Source organism: Accipiter gentilis, unplaced genomic scaffold (assembly GCF_929443795.1).
Source record: "Accipiter gentilis unplaced genomic scaffold, bAccGen1.1, whole genome shotgun sequence".
NCBI classification, from domain to species: Eukaryota; Metazoa; Chordata; class Aves; order Accipitriformes; family Accipitridae; genus Astur; species Astur gentilis.
In genome coordinates this window covers 2,382,339-2,389,331 of record NW_026060824.1, presented here as the reverse complement: position 1 = coordinate 2,389,331, position 6,993 = coordinate 2,382,339, and the positions used below count along the sequence as shown (strand labels likewise).

General features: G+C 51.8%; 1 pseudogene; it reads left to right on the top strand.

Moving 5' to 3' along the window:
- Window positions 1–3,306: 3,306 nt before the first annotated feature.
- On the top strand, window positions 3,307–4,204 carry LOC126036814 (olfactory receptor 14C36-like; annotated as a pseudogene).
- Window positions 4,205–6,993: the final 2,789 nt, after the last annotated feature.

Below are 6,993 nucleotides of genomic sequence, written 5' to 3'. Positions count from 1 at the left end.
ACACTAAAATTTGATGTGGACCATTGCTGTGCTTGGAGTATGCTCTTCTTGAAGACAAGATGTATCCAGGCACACTCTGAAAATTCTTGGTCTTTTCATTGATTGGATCATCAAGGGAGTGAGTACAAACCCCTGTGTGGCATGCCTCCTGCTCATGCAATGCCTGCAGCTCTTGGGTGGAGAAGGAGCAGACCTTGCCTCTCTGTTGGCATCTGATGACTGATGCCTCTGACTGATGGCTTTAGTGTATGGAAAACAGGCACCAAATCGCACTCTATGTGATGCCGTCTGGGACGTCTAGGACACACACTGTGAGTGGGAATTGCTTTCCTCTAGCTCCTGTGAGGTCCCTGCCAGCCTTGGCATCTCGTGTAGCTCTGTGGCCCTGCATTTGGACAGTAAATAGAAGACCTGCCCTTTATTCTATTAGGAAGTGTGGGGACGAAACTGGGACACATGCCATTACAGTCAGTGGAGGTATTGTAAATTCCGCTGATGGAAAAGAGAGAGACCCAGCTGTCGCTATGGTGCATGACTGCAATCGTTCATATGAATACCTGTATCAAGTGCCATGAAGATAAGGAGTAGGAAAAGATTCTTTTGGCCTTCATTTGGGCATAAGCTGTCATGTCACTTGGCCAAAGGAATTTCCCACCAGGCTCATACAGGATTCCCAAGATGTTGCCCTGTCTCTATGAACTTTGCTGTTACCTAAGTATATATTGGACCACCTCTTGCAGTTCAAATGTCACAAGGGATTTGCATTTGAACACCTAACTCCTGCCTTCCATCTCCATTAATTCAGATGGAAGCTGAGACAAGGAGTTCACATGCTCACACCTATTTTGCTCACACCTGAACTGAGGCAAGAGGTATCCCACCTCTTCTGGTTTTGTGGTGTGCATGGGAGGGAGCTGAGCTTCCTTCAAATGCCCTGAGCAGAAATGTGGCATGTAGATGTAACTTTCTCTCCGAGACAAAAATGTTATTTCAGGAAAGAAGTTTTTCTCCTTAACTGAGGGAGGCAACACCAGTGTTTGCTTCAGCCTGTTTCCCGGCAGGTTCCCCTGGAGACCCAGGGACACCTGGAGGGAGCCCAGAGGGGGCAGAGAAAGGGCTGCCTTGAGCTGGTCCTCTGCTGCTGGGCTGGGCTGGGCTCCAGGGCTGGAGGGAAATCATAGCAAGCAGGCAGCACTGCAGAGAGACAGCTCTGCCCAGGAGCAGCTGCTCTGCAAAGCGCAGCAGGGCTGAGGGCACTGCCTGCAGGCACCGAGGTGACAGAAGTGAGGCAGAGAGAGATGCTAAAGGCAGCCTGGGGGGGGAGGAGAGAGGAGAGCTGACCTGGAGAAAAATCTTCACATCCCTTAACAGGGTAAGTGTCTTGTTGCAGGGCAATGCAGCTATGGTTCCTGGAATGATCTCCTAAAGTTGGCACATCCCACAGTCTATGGGATCTCTCAGGAAAACTCTCACAGTTTATGCTGTGTAGACAAAAAGGACGCTCTTTGGAGCACAGCTTCCCTGCTGCACCCTCAGAGGGACAGGGCATGTCAGCTGCCTTCACCCGGGGATGGCTGCAGAGTGTGAAGGTGGGTGTGCAGCCAGGGGTGCCCAGGGCTGTCCTTCTGAGCAGGGTCCTTGCGGCCAGGGGGCTGTGTGCTGGGACAGGGACTCTGCTGCTGGTCAAAGTACTCTGCCTTCCTGGGGAACTCCAGCAGCAGAGTGGGGAGAAGCTGTGGGTGGAAAACCAACTTGCAGTAGGGGAGGGTCCTTCTGCTGACAAGAGGGTGCTGTGTGGATCGGGGCTGCTCACAGCTCCAGATCATCCCCAGGAGATTTCCAAGGGCACTTTCCAAGGGCAAGGTCAAAGCAGGGATTGCTATAAAGTTAAGGAGCTTTCCTGAGTTTGGTTTTCTGTTTCCTACTCTTGGAGAATTTTCAGGGGAAATGGAAAATGAGCTGTCGTGCTTGAACAAGTCAGAGACTCCTGAGGTGACACTCTGAGGGATCAGTAAGTCTGACAGGAGCCTCCTGAAGTAGAGCACAGGGACTGAGAAGAACTGCCTGGCTGTGTTGGTGCCTGGGAGGTGGCATGTACAGCTGGGTAAGGCTTAACTATTTCCTGACTGCCCAGCTGCCTCTGCATTTGCCTCTCTGAGCCAGTCAGTCACTGCATTTTTTCTTGATTCTCCACTAGTGTGTTATTGCTACTATTGCCTTATTCTGGCTGTTTCTCTTGGCTGGGAGTTTCAACTGCAGAGTCACAGGCTGATCTTTGGGTCCTCCCATGCAGCTGTGTCCATGGGAACAAGGTTACAGGTGTCCAAGCTTTCCTCCAAGCTGTGGGGCTGTGGGCAATGCAGCCTGTGTCATTCCCTAGGAAATGAGCTGACTCTCCCTTCCTGAGATACCATCATCAGGACACTTGGCTATTTTCTTGGGGTGTCCTTCCTAGCTGTGAGCTGCCCTCCAGAATGCAGGTCTGTCCCATAGCATCTTGGTGTTACCTGAATGCCCCATGGAAAAGCACAGAGACTCCATGAGCGAGGAAATGCTGCTGGGTTTGTGAAATGAACCATGTGTGTCCTTGGCAAGAGGTGGGGTGCAGAGACATTCAGGAAGGGGGAGTCACTTGGTGCTGGGCAGTGGATCTCTCTGCGCTCAGTAGTGCCTGGAGTCTCTTCAGGTTAACACAGGAGTGTTATTACCCTCCATCTCAGAAAGTTAAGAGCTAAGGGTAGCTAGAAAGAAGACAGAGTGACGGATCAGCTCTCCTCACACTGCACTATGCCACAGGCAGTACTTTTTCCCCGCAGGACCCACTTTGTTTTATCTGAATGCAGCAGAAATGATGAGGATTTCTGAAGTGCAAGAATATTACCCAGTAATGCAAGAATATTACCTCTCAGGGGGAGAGGTGTAACCCCCCCTATCTCTCAAACAATGCTTTGATTGTGTTTCTTAGCCCTGGCAGTGCAGATGTTGACAAACACTTTTACATTAGGAGTAGTTTCATCTGACCAATTCAAACACCAGAACTAACTGGCACCATTCCCAGAAAGCCACTGCTGCAGAGCAGGGCTGACTCTTTGGCAGCCAGTAGACAGAGGTCCTGCTAGTCATGGCACACCCAGCCAGCACCAACCAGAGCTCCATCCACACAGCTGAACAGAGATCTCGTTGAAATGGTAAAAATCTAGTGAACATGTATTATGAGAAATGGATTTGATTTTGGTCAGAGAATAATACCCTAACTTGTCACTGCCCTTGCCTCCTTGTTCAGTGCTCCACAGCCAGAGGCAGCAGATGTCCAACAGCAGCTCCATCACCCAGTTCCTCCTCCTGGCATTTGCAGACACACGGGAGCTGCAGCTCTTGCACTTCTGGCTCTTCCTGGGCATCTACCTGGCTGCCCTGTTGGCCAACACCCTCATCATCACCACCGTAGCCTGTGACCACCGCCTCCACACACCCATGAACTTCTTCCTCCTCAATCTCTCCCTCCTTGACCTGGGCTCCATCTCCATCACTGTCCCCAAAGCTATGGCCAACTCCCTCTGGGACACCAGGGCCATCTCCTATGCAGGATGTGCTGCACAGGTCTTTCTGTTTGTCTTTTTGATGTCAGCAGAGCATTTTCTTCTCACTGTCATGGCCTATGACCGCTACATCGCCATCTGCAAACCCCTGCACTACGGGACCCTCCTGGGCAGCAGAGCTTGTGTCCACATGGCAGCAGCTGCCTGGGGCAGTGGGTTCCTCTATGCTGTGCTGCACACTGCCAATACATTATCACTACCCCTCTGCCGAGGCAATGCGGTGGACCAGTTTTTCTGTGAAATCCCCCGGATCCTCAAGCTCGCCTGCTCAGATGCCTACCTCAGGGAAGCTGGGGTACTTGTAGTTTCTGTCTGTTTAGCTGTTGGGTGTTTTGTTTTCATTGTGCTGTCCTATGTGCAGATCTTCAGGGCTGTGCTGAGGATCCCCTCTGAGCAGGGACGGCACAAAGCCTTTTCCACCTGCCTCCCTCACCTCTCTGTGGTCTCATTGTTTGTAAGCACTGGAATAATTGCCTACCTGAAGCCCCCCTCCATCTCCTCCCCATCCCTGGACCTGGCGGTGGCAGTTCTGTACTCAGTGGTGCCTCCAACATTGAACCCCCTCATCTACAGCATGAGAAACCATGAGATCAAGGATGCCCTGAGAAAACTAATCACTGCATGTTTTTCCAAAGAAATAAACTGCCTCTTGTCTTCTGCATAACACTTATCTCATTATAGGCCCAGCCTTTCTTCTGGTTTCTTTTACGGTGATTTCAGGGTTTGAATCTCATTTTTGTTTGCTCTTTTTGCTTTGTTTTACTTATTTGCATGCTTTCCACAAAGAAATGTCTGTCTTTCTCTGGTTTCTAATTCACAATATATCCAGGCTTTCTGTGACCTGGAGGCTGTGCAAACGAAGAGCTGTACTCTCTGTGAGTTTAACCAAAATAAAGGGCCCTGCAGTGACTTGTTTTTCTGAGATCCTCCCTCCAAGACCTGCTCTGCAGCTGCAGGGAGCAGTGCCTGTGTGCAGAGGGGAAGAAGAGTCCCGGCACAGCAGCACTGCCTGGGAGCACCAGCGCTTCGTCTTTCCCGAGCTGCTCTTTTCCCACTTCCATGCTTTCCTTCTGAACCCTTTGGTTGGTGGAAGGCCTGAGTGCTCTTCAAGCATGGTTAGAGTCTTGCTGTGTGGCAGCCCTGTGGTCACAGGCAAGGACAGGCAGTAGGCACTTCTGTGTCAGAGTTGCCTTCCATTGCAGCATTTCCATCACACAAGGGGATCTCCTCAGGCCTTGTGCCATGCATGCCCCCCACCCCTGGGGCTCACCCCCCTCCACGCCCGAGGAGCTGCTGTGCCCTTCAGAGGGTCTGGGGCTGTGGGGTCAGTGCCCAGAGCTCTGCCGCATCCTGTGATGGGCACAGCTGTGGGGCCATGCCAGACTGGGCTGCACTGGGCAGAGGGCAGGGGAGATGGAGGGAGGTCAGAGGCAGTTGGAAGAGTTTAGGGGGAGCTGTGCTGTGCTGGAAAGAGCCCAGGAGAGAAAAATACCAGTGTATAACTCGTAGTGTGTGACCATGCAGGGCAAGGACTCACACCGGGGGTTTGTGGTGCAGAGGCAGGGCTTGTAGAAAGCATGGAAGACATGCAGGTGCAGGAGAGAGAAGGTCGGTCTGTGGCCTTGGTGGTGTGGACAGACAGGAAGGGTGGCTCAGGGTCTTTGTCACTCCCAGTGTCTCTCATTGGCCATTTCCAGCACTTGCTGGTCACCCCAACTTGACAGGTGAGCTTTGCTGCGAGGCCATCTCCATCTTCCTGCTGGTCCAAGGGCTGGTTTGGGGGAACGGACAGCCCTGTACAGCCTCTCTCCTTCTGAAGACATTGGAGCAGAGCTATCTGCAAAGCCCCATATGGGACAAGGCTGCAGCAGGGTGTGAGAGACTGTTTTGGCTGGTTGTCTCAACATTGCTGCTGCCTCAACATCCTGTTGTTGTGGGGGAGTACGCACAAGATGTCTCTGAAGAATCCGCCATATCCACGCCTACCGAGCTGTGCTTGCCCATGAGCAAGGTGAAGAAACCACTATGAGCACCTGGGCATGTGCCCATGGAGGGTCTCAGGGCGGCACATATGGTAATGAGTCCTGTGGAAACGGGTGGACTTATCAGAGAAATCATGGGGACTAGGACAATAAAAGAACTGCATATTCCCCCCTCAAAAAGCAGAAAAGTGGGGAGAGCTGAAGACCCGCACCTGGAAGACATCTGAAGGACTGTAACACCTGAACATGAGGGAAAGACACCTGGCTGGCAGCAGAAGAAGAACCAAACCCTCTATCACCTGCATAGGGACCAACTCAGCGGGACGTTTCTGGCTTCTTGCTGGTAGTAACTAGTCTTGCTAGCTCTCTTCCGTTTTCTTGCTTAAGTCTGCCTCTTTTTCCTTTCTTCTTCCCTCTGTCCTATCACAGTTATCAGTTGTTATAGGAAATAAAACTTGGAAGGTTGTACAGCATCTGACCTCGTTTGTGTCTTAATCTCGCTCTTGGGATCATTTAAGAACCCTCCCCGATATTGGATCGGGACACCTTTGTCTGATGACCTCATAGGCCACAAGGAGGAGATGGGTGGGAATGCTATGGTGAGGTCAGCTGTGCCTCAGGATCTCATGGGACAGCAGGAGGCACAAGGCTGGGAAGGTGGCTGGGAGGTCCCTTCTGTCCTTGGAGTTGATAGGCCAGCAGCAGGAACGTGGCTGGGAAAGGGACTGTGAGGTCACTTCTTTCTGAAGGAGCTGATAGGTCAGCCCTTGACTCATGGCTGGGATATGTGCTTTTACGCTCACATCTGCCAGTGTCTCTGGCAGGCCAACAGAAGCGTGTTGATTGGGAGAATCCCTTTCCCCCAGTACCTGGTAGGCCCATCTAGGACAAGGCCTCGGATATGGGTTCTCACACCTCTTCTGCCTGAGTACATGACGGGAGAGCAGCAGGCATGTGGCTTGGAAGATCACGGTGAGGTTACTTCTGGCTGCTCAGTTGACATGCCACAAGAAGGCTGATGGGTTGGGCTATCACTCCGACACCAATTATGTCTGAGAAGCTCATAGGCCAGTAGGAGGCACATGGCCATGAAGGCGAGTGTGAGCTCATTGGAATCTCCAATCTCTTGGGGTCATCGGCCATCAGCAGGCACATGGCTGGCATGTTGACTATGACATCACTTCTGCCTGAGAATCTGATAGCCAGCAGCAGGCACAGGACTCGGTGGTTGTTCTGTACCCAGAGGTTCTGGTTGCTTATGTCCCCAGTAAGAAAGGCACACAGCCTCTGTGCAGTATCATTTGAAATGCCATTTAATACAGCAAACACTACAAACAGTGAATAAGGCCAACTGCATACAGGGCTGTATTAGGAGAGGGGTGGCCACCCAGGCAAGGGTGTTCTCATTCCTC